This window comes from Zonotrichia albicollis, chromosome 10, assembly GCF_047830755.1.
Source record: "Zonotrichia albicollis isolate bZonAlb1 chromosome 10, bZonAlb1.hap1, whole genome shotgun sequence".
Taxonomy (NCBI): domain Eukaryota; kingdom Metazoa; phylum Chordata; class Aves; order Passeriformes; family Passerellidae; genus Zonotrichia; species Zonotrichia albicollis.
The window spans coordinates 12,974,083-12,997,260 of record NC_133828.1 but is presented as its reverse complement, the minus strand read 5'-3'; the positions used below and the strand labels follow the sequence as shown (position 1 = coordinate 12,997,260).

General features: G+C 40.5%; 1 protein-coding gene across 2 annotated transcripts in view; it reads right to left on the bottom strand.

The window, feature by feature from the left end:
• Positions 1–23,178, bottom strand: part of ERBB4 (erb-b2 receptor tyrosine kinase 4) — a 579,112-nt gene that overhangs the window by 68,877 nt on the left and 487,057 nt on the right. The window lies entirely within an intron of this gene.

The following is a 23,178-nucleotide window of genomic DNA, read 5'->3' as shown; positions in this document are numbered from 1 at the left end:
ACTGGGCATCCCTGCAATAAAGAGCATTTGGAAGCCAAGCACAAGGCAAGTAAAACCTTATTAACTCATATAAAATCAAACTTCCTGTAAAAGCTTGCGCAAAGACAAAGGAATTCTGGATCCATCAAGCATCCAGTGATTTGGTGAGAGGCAAATCACACCAGGGAAGTTCATGCAGGTGTGAGGCCTGAAAAGCAGCATTCCTGCAGAGGTGTGCAGCTGTGTCACCTGGGAGAAAGGCCAACACCCCCAGGCCAAGGTAAACCAGACAAGGGTTGTTTTTCCAGCACTGGGCCAGGCTGGTGCCATCCTTCACTGGTGACCTTTGAAATGGTCATTGTTCAAATGAGAAATACTCATTCTTTATCCATCAGCCAAGTCAGTCCCTGTTAACTGATGCCCTGCCTGAAAACATGGATCTAAAACTGATCTCAGTGGCTGTGACCTGCAGTTTTGCAACAGACAGACAGAAACTAAAGGTTTTTCAGAGAATTCCACACTGCCAGAGAGCAATGCCAGGAGTCCTTGCAAACATCTCTGCCACTCTTTCTGTCCCTGCCTCCACAATATCTACCACTGGAAATGCATGAGAGCCAAACCCTATCTTGCCTGTCACAGCTGTACCTGTATAAACACCAGCAATCCCTCTCACAAGGTGTGATTAATTACACAGCAAAGATTTCACAGGAAAAAAGGTGATTACAGCAGTCTGCTAATGAGGCTGATCAATTCAAATACTTTCTTCCTTCCCCAAAATTTCATTCCAGGTTGTTTACTCTGCTCTCTGAAATTAAGCAGTTGTGTCTACACAGCTAACACACCTTTGATTCTCCAATTCACTGAACACTTGGATTGTACTGGAAGCAAATATTTGCAGCCTGGAGAGCAGACAGTGGAGAGTTTAAACATAACTATTGCTATTTCTATTTATTCCAGCCATTTTTTTCTGCCACAATGGAAGGGATAAGACAAGAAACTTCCATCTAAAAGGTGTTTTTTAGGTTACACAGTGCTAAAGGCCCAGGTTCCCTACTGAGGGTTTGCAGCTGCCAGCACAACACCTGGTCAGTATCAGCTTTTGGCACAAACACAGAACACATTCATGTGTTCTAAGATTCTGAGCAATTTTTTCAGCAAGTAGGATTGCATACAGGATGTTGATGCCATGAAAAAGTAATACATGAAATAATAATAATCATCATCAAAAATAACAGCAATAACAAGAATAATAATACATAATGATATAAAATATATGTTATATATAATATATACTAAATAAAATATATAAATATGATTACTAGATAAATTATTATTATAGTGCACACATTATAATAACAATGATAAAACAAAAATAGCAAAAATAATACATAATGATATAAAATATGTTTTATATAACATATACTATATAAAATATATAAATATGACAACTAGATAAATTATTATTATGCAAACATTATAATAATAAAACAAAATTAACAACAAGAATAATAAGAATAATAATACATAATGATATAAAATATATATTATATATAATATCTATTATATAAAATAAATATGATGAATAGATTTTTTATTATTATTATTACTATTATTCCCATTTTCCAGCCTCCACAGGTTCTGGCAACTGTCATTCTCCACAGCAGCCTGCTGGGTCCCTGTTAACTATGTCTAGCTTCCCACTTTCCAGACATTATCTAGTGACACTGCTGGTTTTAGTCTGGCATTCCCCCTCAGGATGGAGCTGAAACCAATCAGGTAAGTAATTAGGCAAAAGATGATCACAGTGAGGTTATAAATATAATGGAAAAATGAATATTTAAAAAGAGCTGAATACACAGTTTGGAGAAAATGGAATGGATGGAAAATGACAACTCCTCATGGGCAGAAAGAAGGGTGGAAAAAGTAAGGTTTTTTTAATGGCTTTTGGAGGAAGGGCAAAGTATTTTTAATTTTTATACTGAATTATTGCAAAAATACTAAAAAAAGATTAAAGGCTGTTAAAAGTCCAAATAGAGAATTACCTCTGCAGCAGACACATAACCTAGCCTGATAAAGTTGCAATCCTTGCAAAGGCTATATTAAGAGTTTTGGCTTCCTCTGTATCTCTTTCTACAGCAAACGCAATTTTCTTCAGCTAGGGGTTGGTGGGTTTCTACAAATACAAAGGGAATTTTCTACACGAGTCCTAAACTTTCAGTAATGATGTCCCCAAATCTTTCATTCTGAGTAAAAGTTGCAGAAAAATAAAAGTATTACAAGGACATGTGTAACTAACACAGCCTGCAAAAGCTGCAAGCATCCTAAATCTCCTTTGGATTCCAGGTACAGAATCAATTCTGAAGCAGTGGGCTGTACTCCTTCCTGCCCATTTATATTAATCTTGTGTACAAGGGGCCTGAACCAGGTGTTGGCAACAAGCTCAGGTAATTTGGATGACTACTTCTCAAGTATGGCTGGCCAGGAATTCTTTTTGAAAGCTGTGTCCCTCATAAAATGATTTATCACTACTTCTACAGCTGACCTCCCATATTATTTTTATTTAGCTTGAACAAATCCCCACAGATGCTTTGACTCCAATGGATTTTTTTGCAACTAGAGGGGATTTGCTCACCTATTTTCAAAGGGATTTACAGTAAAACACGAAGCTTTGGGTCTATACTATTTTAGCTAAATACCTGACTGAATGGGGTGATACAGCTTCATCAAAAAGCCACTCCATATTCTATCAGGGCTCTCCAGAGGAGGAAGAACCACAGAGTTTCAAAGCACTGGAGAAACACTTGGCTGAGCACTCCAGGCCCCTGTAGAACATTTCTTTTGTGGGCTACTTTGCTGTGAAGCTGTAAAATGGGAAAAGAGAGAAGGGTAAAAAATGGACGTGGTGGAGAAGGGGGGGAAATTACATTTAATAGGGATATAAAATTTCACCTGACTCAGATCAAATGCTTCTGTCATTGCTGCCAGGCAAAATTATGGCATCGGTATTAACAGTGCATGCTTTTGAATCTGTAGTCCTACTTGTCATATTGATTTGTGGCAGAGGGTCAATACAGAATGTCTAAAGAAGTACATATATGTACAGGTTTGGGTATGAGTGGCAGGCAGCAGCAATGCTAGGGCTGTGTGTGCAAGCATGGGCATATTCTGTTTCATTTTTCTCCCATTTGCCACATGAACATCTTTTCAAACACATTCATTATTGTGACAACAGGTTGAATCTGCAATTCACCATCTGCCTAAACAACATTAACCTTCATGCAACCTTCTATTATTATTGTTTGGCTTTATCTGAAATTCAAAATCCCCCTAAATAGAAGGTGGAGGGACAACCCTTGCACTTGGCATCATCTGTTCTATTATACACACACACATCCACCTGGAAACTTGCATTTCAGATGGATTTCCAGCTCCAATTTCTTAATGTCATTTGGGCACGGTGTCTCAAACACAACCACAGAAGGTACAATAAAAGATGCCCATTAACCACTTCAAGGTTCATTTCATGGTTTCACTCATGAAACTGCCAACAGGAAACCGAAGCAGTTTTTCTCACACTTTTGCAGATACTGAGATTAATATTTCTGTAATATTAAAGATATCTTTATATAAAACATAAACTTTTATATGTTAAATTGTTGCCTAGATAGTGGCAGTAACTTGAATTGTTTCTCAGCTACATACTCAGCACACTTTGACCCAGAAAGGAGAAATCTAGGAGGGCTTTCAAATGCATTTTCAGAGACAACACTTGGCTTAATTTTCTTATTGTGAAAGGAACATGCTGGGCCTTGGCTTTCCACAAATGTGCCTTGAGCTTCTTCTGCTCCCTCTCCTTCCAGACCTCACTGCTCCACACCATCAGTCCTCTGCTCAGGTCCAAACTGACCTTTCCCCTGTTGCTACCAATATCTATTAGCAAAATATTTCCATAAATGCTGCACAATTCACTTCCATCATCCACTAACTCTGCACTTGACGTTCAGAAATTAGGTTGGCAGTGACTGGTCTCTGCCACAAACACCTTTGAAATCTAACCTTGTGGGAAGGAGGGGTTTTGTAGCCATCACTTGTAGTGATGAGTACAAAAATCTACCACCACTTTTGAAATAGTGATGAGTCCAAAAAACCCTATTCCTACAAGTGACAAGATACAAAAACCCTCCTTCCTACAAGTGATGAGGTATGAATACACTTGCTCATATTTTACCTTTTTTTTCCCTCCCCGTGTAATTGCATGGACACAGGTTGAACTGATATGGAATTAAAATACAAGGTGGCCACTAGAACCAAGCCCTCAAACATGGATCTCTGGGAAGGCTGGAATTATGAAATTTTTGCTCATCTCTGGTGAGGATGTGAGCCTTTAGACCTCCCAGTAGGAAGTGCTGCTCTGGGAATGTTGGAGTCTCGGCCCCACAGAGGCTGAAGGAGAAATCTGAGGATTTAGATACCAGTGATGGCAGAGATGTGTCACTTTGAAAATAAACATCTTTGTTTTGTTTCTGCATGCTTGTTTGCTCTAAATGCCTTAGCTAAGCCTCAATAGCAATATTTCACTGGGAGAACATTATCTCCTGACAATTATGCAATTCTATTAACATCATTGCCTTTTTAATCTATGAAAGGTTACATTAAACAGAAAGAAGACACACAGGAGACTAGAGAAAGGAAAGTACCTAGCCCTTCAGGATAAAAAAAAGGAGAAAGATTATTCAAATGATTATCCTGACATTTATTTTTATATGATGAAAAATAGAACAAGAAACATAACACTGTTTTGGTGACCTGAATGCCAGCAGAAAGTAAATTAAAACTCACAAAATAAATGCAAACGACAGGACAGCTTCTTCCCTCTGTTCAGATATGTTTACAAGGATGGGGTGAATAAAATTTAATGGGAAATTGCTATTTTGTGGACTTCTCTGCAGCAGCCATTACTAAACTGCCTGAAAAAGCAGATGGAAGGATGATTTAAGCAGCAGAAGGATGATTTAAGGTTTGCTACCTTACAGAGATCCCTCTCTGCCTGAAGAGTCAAGGAAAACCAAACTCAACCATCGCTTTGGAAATACTAGCAGTGTAATAACCTTCATTGCCATGGAGTGAAAAACCAACTGACATTTATTCACTGCCCAGCACAGGATGAATATTCCAGCAAGTTTTCCAGCAGCCAAGCCCCTCCCACAGCACAGCCCCAGGAACATTCATTCCAAACCCCTGAGCCCAAGAGAGTTGCCTGCAGCAAAGAGGAGCTCCAGGCTTCTCTGCACCTGGAGGTGCAGCATCACAGCAATGAAAACACAACAGCTGCACAGAATTTGCTTATTTTTCTTAATTCAGAAAGCTGGGAGGAGAAATCCCCTAATTAATCTAATAGGTTATACATTGAATTCTTTGCTCAGTTCTCCCCAGAAGGCTCCCAATCTTGGCTACAATTCAAACTCCTCTCAGTGTCCAAACATCCCATAATGCCGGCCAGGGGCTGTGTACAAATCACCAACAGGACAGGACTGCTGTGGAACGTGCCTTGAGCTGCTTTATTTTCCAGCATCAGTCTCATTACATGGTTATGATAAGAACATGCCATCAGCTCACATCCCAGACAGCAGACAAAGAACTTAATGATACAACTCGCTTTACAGGTTTTTTGACCACCAAACAAAGCAAAAGCATATTGACAGCAGTTCCATCCAACGCTATAAGCACATGTAGCTGTTGTTGTCTTATTGCCAAGCTCCCAAACCTTCTTGCTGATTTCTCATGGACAACTCCTCACAGCACTGACTCCTTCTTTCTCCCAGAACAGCCAACAAACTCCAACTCCCTTCTCAACCAGCTAATCCACTCTTCTATAGCACTCATCATTATTGGACACAGCTGTGGCTTGTTAAGGACAGGCCTGTTCCTAATTCTAACCCCCTCTTTTATACCACTCACTCTCATTGGACTCAGCTGTGCCCTGTTAAGGGCAGGCCTGTTCCTAATCTCTGGTAATTAGTACACCTGCAACTCCACAGGTGTGAGATTACCTTCTGCACTATCTTTATTTTCTTACATTCTATCCCCTCTCATGCACCTTTGGTTAAAACAATGCTTGCTTATTCTGAATACCATACCTGCTTGTAAGCCTTAAAACACAATGCACAGAGCTCCATTATTAAGCTTAGAACTTCCTAATAATCTCACTAGATATACTTTTCTGTAGCTTAGGGAGTTATTCTACACAAGCATTAATACACAGACCATTGTTCTGTTTGTCCTTACTTTTCTGCATTTCACATATTTTTTCTGCTGACCTATCTTATGGCTACTGTTTAGCTCTAATCAGAGTTCTGCTGTTTCTGAGGCCTGCCTTTTGCAGCTTTCCCACAATCCCACTGTTTTAATTAATTCCAAAGTGCCGCCTTCCAGCTGGGGTTGCTGGCCAGCAGCTCATGAACCTCTGGGAGCTCACAAATGCTACTGTGACTCCCCAAGCACTTGTGGCTTGTGCTCTTAAAATAACCCTGGGAGAAGGTAGGCAAATGCATGGAAAAAAGGAATTGCGCATTTTTCTTTCTAAAGCTGAAATAGATGTGCACACATGGTTTTTATCAAGTATGGGCAGAAGACAATTGAGACAGCAGAGAATTTACTGATGCTCCACTGCAAAAGACTGGCTTTCCTGTCTCACAGATTCCACTGGTTATTACCAGAAAAATCTGCTTATGGCCATTATCTGTTCAAGTACATCTAAAATGTCTTATGACCTGTACTTCAGTGGCTCTTTGCATGGCTCAAGAACTCTTCACCCACCCTTCCCAATGCCATCCTGCCTTTGTACACAGTGTAGGAGGGATCTGCAACCACAGCCCCACAAGTACAGATGGGGGAGGTTGCCTTCCCTGTGTTCTGTCTCTGCTTGAGAGGCCGGACAGTGAATGGAGGAGGCAGGAGAAGAAACTGGAGGACATCTTGCTTGGGAGCTGGCACTGTGTTCTGCAGAAGCTAAGCAATGGCAAAATTGCTAAAGAATTCTGGAAATTGCACCCTTTTCTCCACTGGGCAAAACCACTAACAGCCAGGTTAGACACACTGCACATATATGAGCACAGCTGTTATGAGCTGCTCCTTTGAATTCAAACTGCCACCAAGCAAAGCGCATTTCCTTTGAAACTCTGTATATTCAGTCCTTTAAACGTTTTCAGTGTTCCTCACCTCACACTTGCTCCTTTCCTAACTTGCACTTTGAGATTTGTGCCCTGCACATGGCTGCTGCCAGACAAAGGTAAAGAAATGCTAGCAGTTCAGTACGCAGGGCCAGCAAAAGGCAGGAAAGTACAAAGTATCAATTAGAAAAAGAAAGTACTTTTTAGACTTTATTTTGTAGTTCTGATAATGTGCCTCACCATTTCCATGAACTGGAAATTTCTAATTTTTATTTCTAATGGTGCTTCTCACAGAAGTATTTGCTTGCCCTTTATTAACAGTCAGAATTACTCAACCTGGAACTCCACTTTGTTACCTGTCTATAGTTTATCTCAAATAACTGTATTTATAATATTTTATATTAGAAGCAGAGGGTAATGCCTGTTGCAAGTCACAATCAAAGACCCAACACTTAGAAAAGCCCTGTACAGAATGTTACTTTGGTTGTTACTGGACATTACCAGGCCTTGGAATACAGAAGTTAGACAACAGGGAAAGTTATACCAGCCCACAAGTTCTCTGGGAAGGGCTATGAGCAGACACAGAAATGTCAGAAGGGCCTCTCAAGGTCACTACTCCAACCTCTTTCTCAAAGCAAGACTATCACCAGTGCTGAGCCTACTATTTAAATATTTAGTGTGTTTTTAAAACAAACCAGCAATTGGCAAACATGTTTTCTAAATGACTCCTTTTTTCATGGGCAATGAGTAAGGATCTATGAATGAAACCATCACACATCTCTCTCCAGCTCTAAGAAAGCCTTTCTCTGGATCTGTGAGATGACCAGTTGTAATTCAACTTACACTGAGCTCAAACCATGAAAAAATATCACTCCCACTTGCAGTCATGTCTTTCCTACCAAAATCTGCTTGAAATAAAACTGAGCACTGAAATAACTGGTAGCACCAAGGCAGCAGAGCAACATTTGAGAACACCACATTTTCTCCTGCTCCAGGCTGAGGTTTTCACTAAAGTCTGAGCTATTTAGGCACTGAAACTTTGTTGATATTCCAACAACTACGTTACAGAAGTGTCACACACTAGCATCACCTACGCACACCAATGACCAATAATGACACATGTGGGCAATATTAATACAGCTTGTTTCTGCTGGAAACATAAATTAGTCCCTGTGGGTCTAGTATTATGGGCTGTAATGTCAGCCCCAGCTTCTATGACAATACAAGCCAAGAGACTGCAGTTTGAACCGTGCTGAACCTAATGAGACATGGCAGCTTTGGAAAGCCATCTAAAGTTTTCTTTGTAAATGGCATGCTGTCCTAATAAATGAAATGGTTTTACATGCCTTTTGCCAGTTTCCACTAAGGCTAGCTCAATTTCAGAACTCTTTCTTTAATTGTGATGTTATCTGAGAAGAAGCCTTTCCAAATGCCAAGGTAAATGAGCATCAACAAGGTGATGGATGAAAAAAGGAATGTACTCTGCAGGCAGCCATCAGAATGTAGAGACAGATTCAATTACATAACATTTACCTGGGCTCTTATGTTCCAGTCCTTCTATTAGATCACCATGCTTAAGCCCAGACACTTTCAAAAGATTGTAGCTGGCCAGGAAAATCTGTTTGCTGGAATGGGAAAAGCTTTGGGAAGGTAAACATTCAGAGGAAGTTTTCCTTTGGCTGCTAATTAGGATGAAGAGAAGAGCCATCCAGCTCCATATGGCACCCAAGCACATGGGCACCCTTGAGGCAGAATTACCTGACTCATTATTTGTGTTAGACTCTTCTGGAAATTGCTGATGTTCCACACAAAGGGATGGCTTTCCTTTGGGTTCTCACTTGTTTGTTTGGGGTTTTTTTTCTTTCTTCCTAAAGAATTTCAGGAAGTACCTGGCAATAAGCCAGGGATTGTGTTTCAGAAATTGTACAGAAAACACTTACAGAGTTTTTTTTTGTTATTGAACCTGTACTGACTATTAGGAACATTAGAAAAAGTAATGTGTTACAGATCTGCTGAGGTTAAAATACCTGCTGTTTTTAACAACCTCCAACTGCTGCTGGGTGCAAAATACCATCAGCTATCTCTCTTTAGGGCAGTGAAAGCTCATGTTATCAATTATAAAAAGAAGACTACTCGTAAGCTCTGCTGTCCATTTCTGGCAAGTTTTGGCTCCATAAACCAACTATGGGCCATAAATGATGTGATGTCTCGTGTCAACTGCATCTGGAAAACCAAAGATTTAAATTACACAGTCCAGGTCCACAGACACATATCTGTGTTCCTAATCATTCTTACTCTGGTATTTGTGACTATTTTAACTGGCTCAAACCCTTTTGACTCAGCCAAGTTATGTTCCTCCTGGTATGAACAGAGAGATAATGACATTTTTTTAAATGGTTGAGGTGGAAATAAAAGTATGCCCATGTAACTTGAGAAAGCCAGCTATGTGGCATATTCAACACAAAGATTTCATCCTGACTTTTATGCATATTCCACATGTGTTGAGACAGGCATTGCCACATCTCAGACCTGCCCCCTGCCAGCTCTGATTTGATAAAATCCCTGTGAGTTCCCAGCAGAACTGGTAAAAACCACCAGTTTGTTTTTTTTTTTTTAAACCACCTCCACCTAAAAAGTTTACCTAAAAGGGAGCTCACACAAGCACCCTGTTGGTGCAAGCCAAGAAAGCCGTAACACACAGCTGCATTTATCAATTTGCACACTCTCAGGAAACCAAAGCGAATGCTGGGTCTGGAAATTGGAATCTGGCTCCTGCACTTCAGGCTGGTGTAAATAAACCAACCTGTGGCAGGTCTGGAACACATGATCTTATGAAATTCAATTAGAAGCAGCTGAGCAGTAACACTTGATATGTGTGTAGTGCCTTGAACTAGATCCTCCAAATGCTTTATTTCATTAAGGGTGCAAGCTCATTTGCTGAAAATAGTTCAACTCATATGCCTAAACCTCATAAAAAAAAAACAAAACAAAACAAAACAAACAAACAAAAAAACCTATGAAACAGCCAGGAATCAAATCCAGCCCTTTCTAGCCTTGTATCTTGTCTTTTACCATAAAGACAAAGTCCCATTTGAATCACTGCCTTCTGAGCTGACACTGGGTGCAGGTGCCACTGAAAAGCCATGTTAGTCCAAGGTAGGTTTGAGATCAGGAATCAGTGGCATTTTGCTGTCTGCTGCTTCAAAATGTAACTGATCTTTTCTTCACCTTAATTTGTTCTGGGGCAAAACCTCAAGATTAAAAACTGTGTCTGTTTTCCCTGTGTGCAGCCCAGATGGAGAGCAAGGCCATCCATTCACGGCCACCATGTGGAAGCAGAGGGCAGCTCCTGACAGGTCTTGCACACAAACTGGGTGTGAAATGAAAAACCCTCCCAGGTTACCTCCAGTGCAAGTGCCAGGTGACTTCACAAGCTCCACTCTTTAGCTTCAAGCCCCCAGGCACCTGCTGCAGCACAATTCCTGCTCTGCATGGGCAGGAGACAGACCCTGGGCACTGCTGCAATATTCCCTGCAAGGCTTCTGCTTTTCTCCTTCTCATTTTGTGGAGTTTAGATACATTCATCACAGGAAGCTACACAACACTGGACTTTACCACGGAAAAAAATTCAAAATTCCATGTATAGTTTCTGTTTTTTGTTTGCTGAGCAAAACACCAAGAACCCTAATGCTTTGCTGCCAATACAAAAACAACCATGTGCCTGCACTAAAAAAAGGGCTTTAACTTCTCTCTTAAAATTTCTCTCCCTTTCCTCAAGGAACTGTACATTATTTTTAATTGTTATGACACGTGACATCCTGTAATCATTCTGTAATCATAATAGGACATCATATCATAACAAAATACATAGTGGTGGTATTAGATTCTTTTGTGTAAAATTGTGCAATATTAACAAGCATTAAGAGCATCTATTACTTAAAGAAAACTGACACATCTTTATTTCTTTGTTTGAACGCATCTCCTGGTCTGTGTTGCAATGAAACTGGTACTAAGAAGGAGTATCTTCAAAAGCTTTTAAATGTTATTTTACTATATATTCTGTCAGAAAAAAATATGTTATCATATGATCCACCTGATATTACATAGTGCACCTTCCAGGAAATAAAGTAAAAATTATGGATTTATTTAAAATTAATTTGCTTGAGTTTACTTCTAGATGAAATCTGCCAAGTGCATTTTTGCAGCTTTGTTTGGAAAGTATAATCTTGCTCTCTATTCAAATGTTAAAGTTCTGATCAGTGGCCAGCTCTGTCCGGCAAAAGGAGCATCCTCATATGTTTTACATCAGTTATTTTTAATCCCATTCATGCAACAGCCAAAGTAAAGGCTGGCAGTGAAGCTGAAACCTGCTCCAAGGAACACCAAATAATATGCAAACAACCCCTGAGGGTTTCTACAAAAGCACAAATCACCAGGCAAACTGGGCTAAACCACAATTTTCAAAAAACATCCCAAATCTTGGACAAGATTCTGTCCTGTAGAGGAAGCCTTCCTAACTCGTGTGGAGGAGACAGAGCACAAGGAAATGTGAACCAGGTTAGATTGCACAGAGAAAGGGCCAAAAGCCTGCTCACTTTACAGATCATTCATTTATTATAATTTTCTGCAAATTAACCCTAAAATGAGTGTGTTTCATGCAATTTCTGCCTGACCACTTAGCTCTGCCATGGTCCTTGAGGAAGGACAGTTCTAAACCCATTTGCAGTTTTCTATGACCAAAATAAAATGCCACAAATTAAATCTATGCTTATCCCAGTTGGGAGGCAAAGCAAAAAAAAAAAGCCCACAACACAGTCCCAATATAGAGCTGTCAAAACAAAGTTTTCCTATCATTTCTATGATTAAATTCCTTCCTTTCTGACATTCATGGTTTTAAAATGAGATGTAAAAAGGTTTATTATTAGTCTTAGTCTTATATTTCAAGATGCACAGAACTGTATAGAGCATAACACCATTATTAAGATTTTAGTCTCAGAAAGACAGAACAGTGTATGGCAAAGAAAGTCAAGTAAGAACAAAATTGGAAAGATTACAGAGAAGGAGGTAACAAGCTGTACTTGTACAAAGCAGAGTAGAAAAGAATTCATAACTAATGGGAGGGATGCAACAATGGTGACAGACAAAATGAGACATTATCCTGTGACTACTGGTAATCCAAAAAGATGTGTAGGTCTGAATATCTCACCAGAAACAATAAGAGCTGGAAGGCAAGATAGATAGGGAAAGACTGGGAAAACGGAATAAATTCCTTCTTCACTAAAATATTGTCCAGGTGGGTGAGCTCTGAGCTATAATGAAGTTGTTTTAAATGTAGCCAAAATTGGAGACACTGTTATTTAATCTTTTCTCTGAGCTGCCACTTTTGCAGAGTGTTTTGAGCCATTAGTCTCCAACACAAACTAGAACCCTTATGTTTAAATGTAATAAAGTCTTCATTAAATAATTCCATTATGTGTTTTTTCCACCTACAGTATATATAGTTATGAATTACTGATAGCAAGCCCGAGGCAAAGGCAAGGGGAAAACTGAGAGAAGTGAAAGCTTCATTTTCTTTCTTAGGGTGAAGCCTGCTGAACACACAAGATTGATTCTGATGTGTTTACTCACAAGAAGAGCATCATCATTGCATGAATACCCTGGTTGATTTCAATAAAAACTGAGTGATGCATTATTCAGTTCAGCTAACAGTATGAGAATCTGATTTAATTTGAATTAAGAAGGAGTAAGGTGAGAAAGTAAGAAACAGAAAAACAAGAAACAATCCAAAGTGCAAACCACAGCTTGATCTCTGTCTCCTGAAGCTCCAAATTCCAGAGCTGAGCTGTCTCTGAGCAGTGTGGGTACACATTCTTTCATTGTTTATTCTTGTCCTGTCACTACTCAGCTTTAAAACAGAGAAATAAAAGCAACTGTGCCATCAAATTGTGCCCCTTGAAAGCAACTGTGCCATCCAGCCCACACTTGCCTCATAAACTTACCAAGCTCCATTTTAAAAGTCATTAATTGCATTATTTTTATTGGGTTTGAGCACCTTAGCACTTAGAGTGGCTAATAACCTTCTTCTAATCTCCACCCTAAATTTATTCATAGCCAGTCAAGACTCATTCATTCTCATGCCACTGCTGTTTTTTACCTCACACACTTCTTCTCCTCTTGGGTATTTAACCATGCTAAATTTATGGCTAACACTCAGCATGCAAAACTGCATTTAGCTCAACTAAAGACACCCAAACATTGAAACTCTCTTGTGGTGAACCTCACATACCCCAAACCACTGTACCTTACACTATTTTAATCCCTTTTTTTTTTTTTTTTTTTTTTTGGGGGGGGGTGTAAGTGGATGCTTTTCACTCTTATCTAGAGGAGATGAAGTCAGAGTTTTATATAGTGATGACAACACACCTGTCTGGTGTATTTTAGACTTATAGTTACCTCTATGTGAGACCAAAAGGTTTGAATTTAAGTCCAAAAATGTGGAAAAAAAACCCCAACCAAAAACCCCAAACAAAGTCATTGCAGAACGAGTCACCCTGCAGTTCCGAAATACCAAATTCTCTATTTGTCTTGTGTATACAAATAACATTTATGCCTCATGAAAAGAAAAAGTTGTCCTGGCTAGGAAATGAACCCTAAGCTGAAGAAAACAAAGGCAACCTCATTTTCCAAAATAAATAAACCTTATTTTTCTAAAACTGGCCTTGTTTATTCATATAAAACAATCTGACAAAAATACCATATTGGGGAAAAACAGCTCAAAAATGCTTCTGAAAGACAGCTGGATGTTTCCCTCTCTAAAATAAATTAAACATTACTTAAAAAAAAAAAGTCATACAAATCCAAAGACTTTTCAAAGGTCTCAAAAAACCCTCCTCATTTGGAAACCTCAGAACTGCTCAGATCTGTTTCAGTTCAGGGTAACGCATTCTTTTAATGCTTGGTATTTTCCATGGGACACATAACCCAGTTTTATTTCCCCTCTAATCAGGAGATATTAATGTGTTGCAGGAGTGTGGAATATGATCCCCTCTGCTAACACAGACTGTGAATAGAAACAGAACCAGCAAGGATTTTATTCTGGCTCATGGACTCTCTCTCTCTCTCTCTAAAAAAATATATATATATAAAATATATAAAATGTTGCAATATTTTAATATTATAATAATATATATTATACAATATAAAATATTGTGTATATACACATTGTATATTATAACATATATAATATAAAATAACTAGATGTTCAATAATTTTATATCATAATAATAATATACACAATATGTATATCTTTTATATATATTTGTGTGTGTGTGTTTTCCTTGGCCCTTAGTTTTTTGTAGTCAAGTAGCATAAGTTTTGTTATAAAATACAATGTTGAGAGAAAGGTACTCACTAGGGAAAAATGCATTTTAATTTATGGCTATAGAGAGAGAATAATCCAGCTTTTGTTTCTCAAGTTCTGCAACTTAAAAAATAGCCAAACACATATATTTCTGGAATAATAATAAAAGCTTTGGGCTGAGACATTTTATGCTACGTCACAGTCTTGCAGAATTTTATGGCTGAGTTATAAACCTGAAAAATATGTGCTTATAATGGAAATCCTGACAGACCCTCATAGGGGCTCCTGTAATATCTTGAATTTGATTTAAGAGTGGTTTGCAATAATGCTTTCCCAAGCCAGTCTGCTGGGGACTGCCAGGGAAAATGTGATGTTGAGAGTGTCCCATGTCCCCAAACGCAGCTCAGTGTGCTTGATGAGAACTCTGGGGCACCAAGGAAAGCCCCCAGAGCTTCTGTAGCCTGGGGCTGTCAGGTCTCTAATATCAGAAACCCCATAAATGTCAGGGCTAAGTGCACCTTTCATTTAACAAAACAATAAATTGTCTGTCTCTGTGCAATAAATCGCTCATTGCTGTGCCTCCACAAGGCCTGATGTGATTTGTAAATGACTGGAAATTCTGCTTTGATTTTTTTTTCCCCCCTCACAGTCATGCTTCTGGGAACACTGGATTTTTAAAGAGAAGGGAAGAGGGAACCTAGCTAATCCATGAGTCAGATTAAGACTGGAGAAATTAGGATTATAACCTACTATAAATCCATCCCCCACTATAAAACCTTCAAAACCTTTATTATTTATGATTATGAGAGAAACTAAGGAACTGAGTCCTTTACCAACCCTGGAGTGAGACAGGACTGCATAGGAGCTCTGATGGGTGGCAGACATGATGCTCTTGAAGGGAGCCAAGCAGCCAGGGAATGAGAGTGAAAGAGAAATGGTGACAATGGAGAAAAAGCAAAAAACGAGTGCTGACACAAAGCACTGTGAAAGTAAGAGAAAGCTAGAAGTTAAGAAAATAAAAGAAAATTACAGCAAAAGAAAGACTGGGAATATAGTGAGTGGGATGAAAGGAGAAGGGGAAATGAGAAGAACTTGGGTCAGCATTTAAGCTGATGACTTTTCTCAGCTTGCCTTCATTTTAATCCTTTCCATAGGAAACCTCTGTGGGCTACTGAGTTTGGTAGAAAAGTTACTAAACCAGTTCAATACTCCAGAAAAAATGACTGGTGAACAAAGGGGAAGAAAAGTGCACAGAATTCTCTATAAATAGGTACATAGTTATGCAGAGAAACATGCCTTGCATGAAAAAAAAAAATAATATTGAGAGGATCAAGAGAAACGTCCTCATTGTCCCACATAAGCTGAAGACAGCCTAGGTCACCACAGCAAGAAAGAAATCTGAACCCTTCCGCCACTTGGAAATTAAAAGCTGGGATGAAGAACTTGGCAAGATCCTCCTGAAGTTTGCTGCAAGGGCTTCTCAAATTTGTATGAACTTTGAGAGCCACCCAGAAGGGTACCAAGAAGTCCCCTGGTATGGGCCAGGTTGGGTAATGCCCCTCTGAGAATCAATGGCAAAATTTTTTCTGAGAGTGACAGTTATCCAATGACACCACAAAAGGATCCTTCCCTTCCATCTGTGAATATCCAAGCTTTCCAGCTGAGTGAGAAAAATAGTCATGACAAATAGGAAGAGAAAAAGGAAATTGTAGAGGGATTCAAGAGAGGAAAATGACACTTTCCCCCATGTATTTCCATTTTTCTCCTCTACAAAATTAAAGCCTTGTTTCAGTATGCTTTAATTTCATAGCCCTTGGTTTAGATGCCTCTCTTCTGTACACTGCACTTTCTCATGGAGCAGCCCATTAGCAAACTCCATTCATGCTAATGGGGCTGCTTGCAGTGATAATGATGCCAGGCCTCGGCCCTGCTGCTGGCCAGTGGCAGCGCTGTGTCAGGAGGGGCTGAAGGCCATTGTCACTGTGCAATTGGCCTTGTCAGGCCAACAGCTCTGGGAACAGACACATCTTGAAGCTTGAAATGTGGACAGCTGATAGATGACTGTCATTAAACTCCTTTGCTCACTCCAGGATGGAATAGCCACTGAGCTGTGGGGTAGCATTCTTTAATGAAAAGGAAAGACCTTGAACTGTCCCCCACCTCCTCCCAACCTGTCCAGTCACCCCTAGACTCCTCTTGTTTCTCACAGCTTCTCTCACCCCATCTGTAGCAGAGTAACAAAAGCTGTCTATAACATTTTTCCTAATCCATCAAGTCTTGCTAGAGAAGAAAGATTCCTCAATTCACAGCGCAACACCACAGGCCCTCCCTCTCTCCAGACACGAGGAGCGCAGGCCCAAACCCACAGGATTTAGGATGCTTCTGGATCAGCTTCTCAAAAATCAACATAGATCCTTTGAACTTCACACAGCCTGTGTGCTCACACCCAGCTGAGAAGTGCAGTGATAAATAGCCCTTCCCAAAAGTCTGGCTTGGAGAGAGGCCCCTTCAGGACAAGTCTTCCTTGGCCAAGAGAGCTCAGGATGGCACAGAGCCCTGGCACCCACAGCAGCTAAACAGGCCAGAAAGAAGCACCAAGGAGGCTTTGCAAGAGCCTTTGGCTTGGTGGCTGTGAAAAATGCACATATTTTATGACTGGTTTTTTTTTCAAATAATAAAATTAATATTAAATGTGTTGTGTTAGAAAGTTATGCTGTATAAATTCTCTTAAGTAGTGTGTTAAATATAGTTTTAGGTTATAAAAAAAGTGTTAAAATAGAAACTGTGCTATGTAGGATACTTTTCTTTAAAGAAAGGACTTGCAGTGAGATAGCAGCCACAGGACACCTCAATCTTTCAGAGAAAGAGGATTTATTGCTCCATTATCAGAAGAAATGAACTTTTTCTGCCTCGAAGGCACTGTTAGGATTCAGAGAAAGAAGTTGAGATGACCAGACAGAATCCTGTGTTTGAATGGAATTTGTGCATCATGTATGAGGTGTATGAATATGCAACAGGCTGTTTTTTAAGGGTTAATCCTCTGTTAATGTGGGTCCTTTTTCAGGCTTGTGCTGCCCAGAAAAAGGTACCCGGATGTCTGTAACTCTTTGTCTCTATTGTCTCATATTGTCCTAATCCAAATTGTCCAAATTATTATTACTCTAATTGTATTACTATTTTTATAAGCATTCAATTACTATTAAACTTTTAAAATTTTAAAAACAAGTGATTGGCGTTTTTCACAGCAGCTCCTGGAGGCTTCCAGCTGCAGCTCTGCGCCTCTGGAAGGGAATCCTTAGACACAGTAATGACTCCAAGTGGCTGCAGTAGCACTCAGCAGAGTTGAAGAGTGCATCTGCTTCATTAAATTTGATCCCCAAGTTCCTCTCTCTTTTTTCATTCCTAGAATGTTTTCAAACATTGTTTTCCAGCATACCTGGATAACTGATACTCTGCAGGGCTTTAGTTAAGGTAATTTGAGAATTCTTTTATATTGAAAATGTATAAAAAGTAATCCCCTGAAGTACTTGGTTTTCCTTCCACCACATTCCATTGTAACCACCGCCTCGTTAGTATTCTGAGGGGTTATAAAAGAATTATTATAGTTCAGAACACCAAAAACCAGGCCTGGAAGCCCCTGGGGGTACAGGGCAGAACAGCATGGGGCTGAGACCCAGGAGAGCTGAAGTCTCCTCCACAGCCTAGGTGATCATAGGCAAGCTGCCCCATGTTAGGGAGTTTGCTTCCTGACTCTTCCTCTGCATTGACTTCTTTGGGGCAGGAAAAGTTCCTCTGCCCTTGAACAGTGCTCAGCAAAATGAGTGCAGATGTAAAGCAAATCAACAGCAGTGGAAAGAAACCATAATTGTAACTGGGAAAAAAAAAACCAAACAGTAAAACAGGAGATGGGACTGCCCAGATCTATGTGTTGTATGCAATGTTACAGAAGCAGAACTGCATTTCTGTAAGCCAGAGAGACAGAGAGTTTAGCACAGCACAAAAGCCCATGATCATAATTCCAAGAGAACTCCAGCTTATTTTCCACTAGAGCAACAGAGAGAGAATACAGCCCCAAATACAGGACCTTTAGACAACCCCACCGAGTGGCAGAGGGCAACCAACCCTTCCTGGCTAAAACCCTCCAGATGTGTCTTCCCTTCTTGAAGGCATTTCCATGAGAATATCCTCACCCTCACACCTCCAAGTTGTGTGTGGGTGTGTTGGGGCAGCCCTAGCTGAGAGAAACTGCAAACACATTGAAATATCAATGCACACAGCACTTTTTTTGTGTATTTGTGGAATCTCCTTGACTTAAGTGTACCTGTCACACCCTGGCTGAGAATTCACTTCCAGGCTTGTGCCATCCATACAGAATTGAAGTTTCAACCCACTTCTCAAGGAGCCAACACTAAGGGTGTTCATGGACTATTATTCCCTCCTTCCTGAGATCCCCAAGGTGGACACTCTTGCTCCCACTACAGAATACCTTGACACATGAGCACAGTTCACTGCTTTACTGAACAGCAAACTCCACATAAAACTGCTGTGCTGATCTCAGAGCTAAAAGGTTAAACATTCATTTCCAAGCAAGACACTCCCTATGGAAGTGAGACGCGAGGAGAAGCCGTGTGAATCTGCAGAGCAGAAGGGAAGTGCCCCCTCAGACACAGCTGCTGTCTAACAACCATGTTTTATGCACAATGCTTGGGGGCTACTCTATTTTTATAGCTCTCATCCATAAAATAAGAAGCTAAAGCTTCTGGAAGGAGAACACAATTACCCTACTATGATGTAACATCAGAATAAATTCAACACAATCTGTATAAGCAAAGAGAAAAAGCATCTAAGCCTTTTCCAATTGGCAGTAGATAATGCTTTATAACTGCCCTGTCATCAACCTTCAGAAGCTATCTCCAGAGCCATATGTGGGTTGGCAAGCAGGCATTGTGGCTAACTAGCTTTGCATCTAGTTGTACAGAAGTAGAGACATATGGAAATGAACAGCCTGGCAGAACAAGTGAGCTCTGAAGAAATGACTTCCATAAATAAGTGCCTGCACACTGGCAGATGGAGAAAAGCACAGTTAGGGAGGGACTGTGTCACAACAGCAACTTGATTTTAAACAATTCCTAAAAATCAGCCTGAACTTCAGACCTGAGGCATTTCCAGTGGCTTTAGTCCTCTTGCTAGGGAAAATCCTCTCTAGCAAAAGATACCAGGAGCTGCTTCAGGGAGCAGAGAACAGGACTGGGAAGTCACTGATGATTTTTGCCTCTTACTACTCTGCTAATCATGCTTTTGGTACCTTGCAGAAAGACACGACCAATCATTCCCCACAGCCTAGAAAAGCAACATGTGGAGAGACACTCCCAAGCTAGATGACAGCACCTGAAACACAGGCACAGTGGGTACAGGAGTGTGGGACACACATGTGCACCTTCCTGCAGTGATGGGAATTTGTTGCTGCCTTCTGCACTCATTCCTCTGGGAATCAGTTTATTTCAAGGCAAATGGTACCTTTGCTGTTTCCTAGTCACTGTTAAATGTGACAGATGAATGGAAAATTGGTATTACTTTCATTCTACTATTTGGGAACTCCTTGTCTGGTGATCTCAAAGATTTTTTCCTCTTACCGTAGTTGAAACAATTTTTGTGCACACCCTCTAACCACTTGACATGATTACTGTGATTTTTGTGCACACCCTCTAATCACACTTGACATGATTATTGTGATGTGTAAGAACACAAATTTAATTAATTTTCAATAAACTTCACTAAACTCTCTCAATAACAGGCCACCTTTTATTATAAAGGAACTCCCATGCTCTTCCTGACACTGCACCAGCTGATATTACATTTCAGATCTCTCTTCTTTGCATTGTTTGGTTACCACCTCAGATCTCACATGTCTGTGACACCTCATTTTCTCCTCCCACATCACAGGGGTGACCAAGAAAGCAGCATCAACAATTTCCCAAGGAATGTCCCTAAATGCAAACCCCACATTAAGCAGAAGCCATGTACAGTAGCAATCAGTTTAGAAGCTGCTTCACAATGTGGGAAATAGTAAAGGTAAAAAGACTTCTAGAAAGGTGTAAAAATAGGCTTTAGAAAAAACAGAAGGAATAGAAAACTGAGAGCTGGCTGCAGCTGCAAAGTTTGAAAGTAGAAAAAGTTACAATAGTACAGAAAGCAAGGGTATGAAACTATAGCTTGAGTTTTAGGCTTAGCTAAGATAGACTTTAAGACTGCAGGAAAATATGCTTAGCAAGATAGCAGGTTTTATGCTTAATAATGAAGTATTGTGTATTGTTAATAAAAAGAATACAAGCAAGCATTGTGTGAAGCAGATGCACATGTGCTTTTAGTGATTGGCTAGAACAATTGCCTGTGAGCTTCAGCAATATGCTGTTGGCTAGAAAGTTTTTAAAATGCTCTGTAACAAAGAAATCTTTGGCTGCTGCTGGCTGGATGTGAGCTTTGCCATCTTCCAATTGTCTCAGCCATGCAATGAGGCTGATGCTGCAATAAAGCTCAAGGAATGAGCACCAGCAGTCCCATCATGTTTGTGAAAAACCACCAACACATACTTTGGTAAGAATCACCCTGGAAAAGCCATGACCTTCCTTCCACAGGCCCTCCCAGAGATCTGACAGCTCTGTAAGCTGTGCATCAGGCTGTCTGCTCCACTACAGGGCTCACAGCAAAGCCAGCACAGCCCTGGACCAAGGAGTCAAGGGCCACATGCACACACAAAGTGAAAATCATGGAGGATTACCTCTGCAGGGATGGCAGTGCGTAAATGTTTTGCATTAAACAATAACAGCCACTATCTATCAAAAGCGTGGAGAACAGATGGGGAGGAGGCTGTGTTGAGAGAAAGACTCAAACAGGAATATGGATTTTGTCTCCCACCTTGCCTGGTCTGGTATCAGCCCTAAATGAACCTTTGCACATATCCATACAGGCAATTCCCATTGGTGTGTTCCTGTACTCCCCAGCAACTCTGGTTGCTTTACCACCACAACACAGGACATTCACACATCTAAAAAATGCTGCAATGTCAGGTTTGGGTTCCCCCCACCTCTCTTGAGCCCTAGAGTCACTTTATCTACTTTCTTCTTCAGGAAGGTTTAACAACAGATCTGATTCTGGAAAGAAAACAGTCCCTATTCATGATGCTCCTCAAAATTCTGCACCTCCTGAAGAACAACAAAGAGCTAGCTGGATTTCTACATTTTCTTACTTTTATAAGAACTTTTTTTTTTGTATTTAAGTTGTTAAAAGAGGCAAATGTTTACTTAATATTGAGTCCAGCAAAACAATTGCTGAATCTCCAGGTTTCACTTCCAGTGCTAAAAGATTAACATTAGAACTTGATTACAAAAGATTAACATTACAACTTGAATTAAGATTTTTGTAATAGGTGTTGTAGGAAATTCACTTAAGACTGCAGATTTAATGTAAGATAGCAGTCTGTGGGCTTGTGTTTATAACAAGCATTTCCTCCAAAATAATCTAAAAAACAACTTCAAATAACACAATGCAAAAGGCAGGCTCCAAATTGCCACTTGTAGCAAACAACCCTAGTTGCTCAAAAGCACCTCTAAAATGGATAAGTTATGGCCTTCCACACTGAAAGAACTTGTTATTCTTTGCAAACAATTTTCTTAGTGCTGAGTACTTGTTCTTAGTACAACACTGAATACCTAAACACGCCTAAAACCAGCTGTAAAACATTGTGCCAAGGATAGTTTGTGACCCCAACATAGCAGGATCACCACCTGAGGAGTGACATGAAGGATGTGTTTATCTTCCTGGCAGACAATTGATGACAGATCTGGCAATGCAGACCCAGAAGGGCTGAAAACCAGTATATGTACTAACAGTGAACAACAGAGGAGGCTGAAACATCACCCTGTGTCCAGCCCCAGATTTCACACAGGGGCTTCTTCCCTCACTCACCCTTGCCTTGAGAAACAACCCCTCGTTAACACTGAGTTGGAAAGTCCTGGGTTGTAAGATGTGGTTTGGGGGTATTGTATTTCCCATCTCTTAGAGGTGGGGCAGTTCTCTTCTGTTCATGGGGCAGTTTTCTTTATCTCTCCCACAACCAATCCTCCCTCCAGGATATTTCTTCTGTCCATGGCCAGTGAGTGTCCCTGCATGGCTGATAAAATTCCATCATCCCATTGGGAGATGCTCTGCCCAGGGGAGGAGCCAAGCATTCCTACGTGGATACAATCTGAGGTTTGGAACAGCACAGCAGCCTTTGCCCACTGCATTCCCAGAGGAGCAGCTTTGTGCTCCCCTGCATTCCCAGAGGAGCAGCTTTGTGCTCCCCTGCATTCCCAGAGGAGCAGCTTTGTGCTCCCCTGCATTCCCAGAGGAGCAGCTTTCTCCTCCCCTGCATTGCCAGAGGAGCAGCTTTGTGCTCCCCTGCATTCCCAGAGGGAGCCCAGGCGCATCCCCAGCAGCCCTGGAGCTGCAGAGGAAAACTCCCCCCTTGTGCAGGATCCCTGCTCCAGCAGAACCACAACTGGCACTGCAGGAGGGCTGAGCCACCATGGGATGGGGCTGTGCCACCTCCCTGACACACACTTTGTCAGGTCTTATCCTGACTCTGTCACCATTTTTTTTGTTTTACGGCATTATTATTTTAATTTCCCT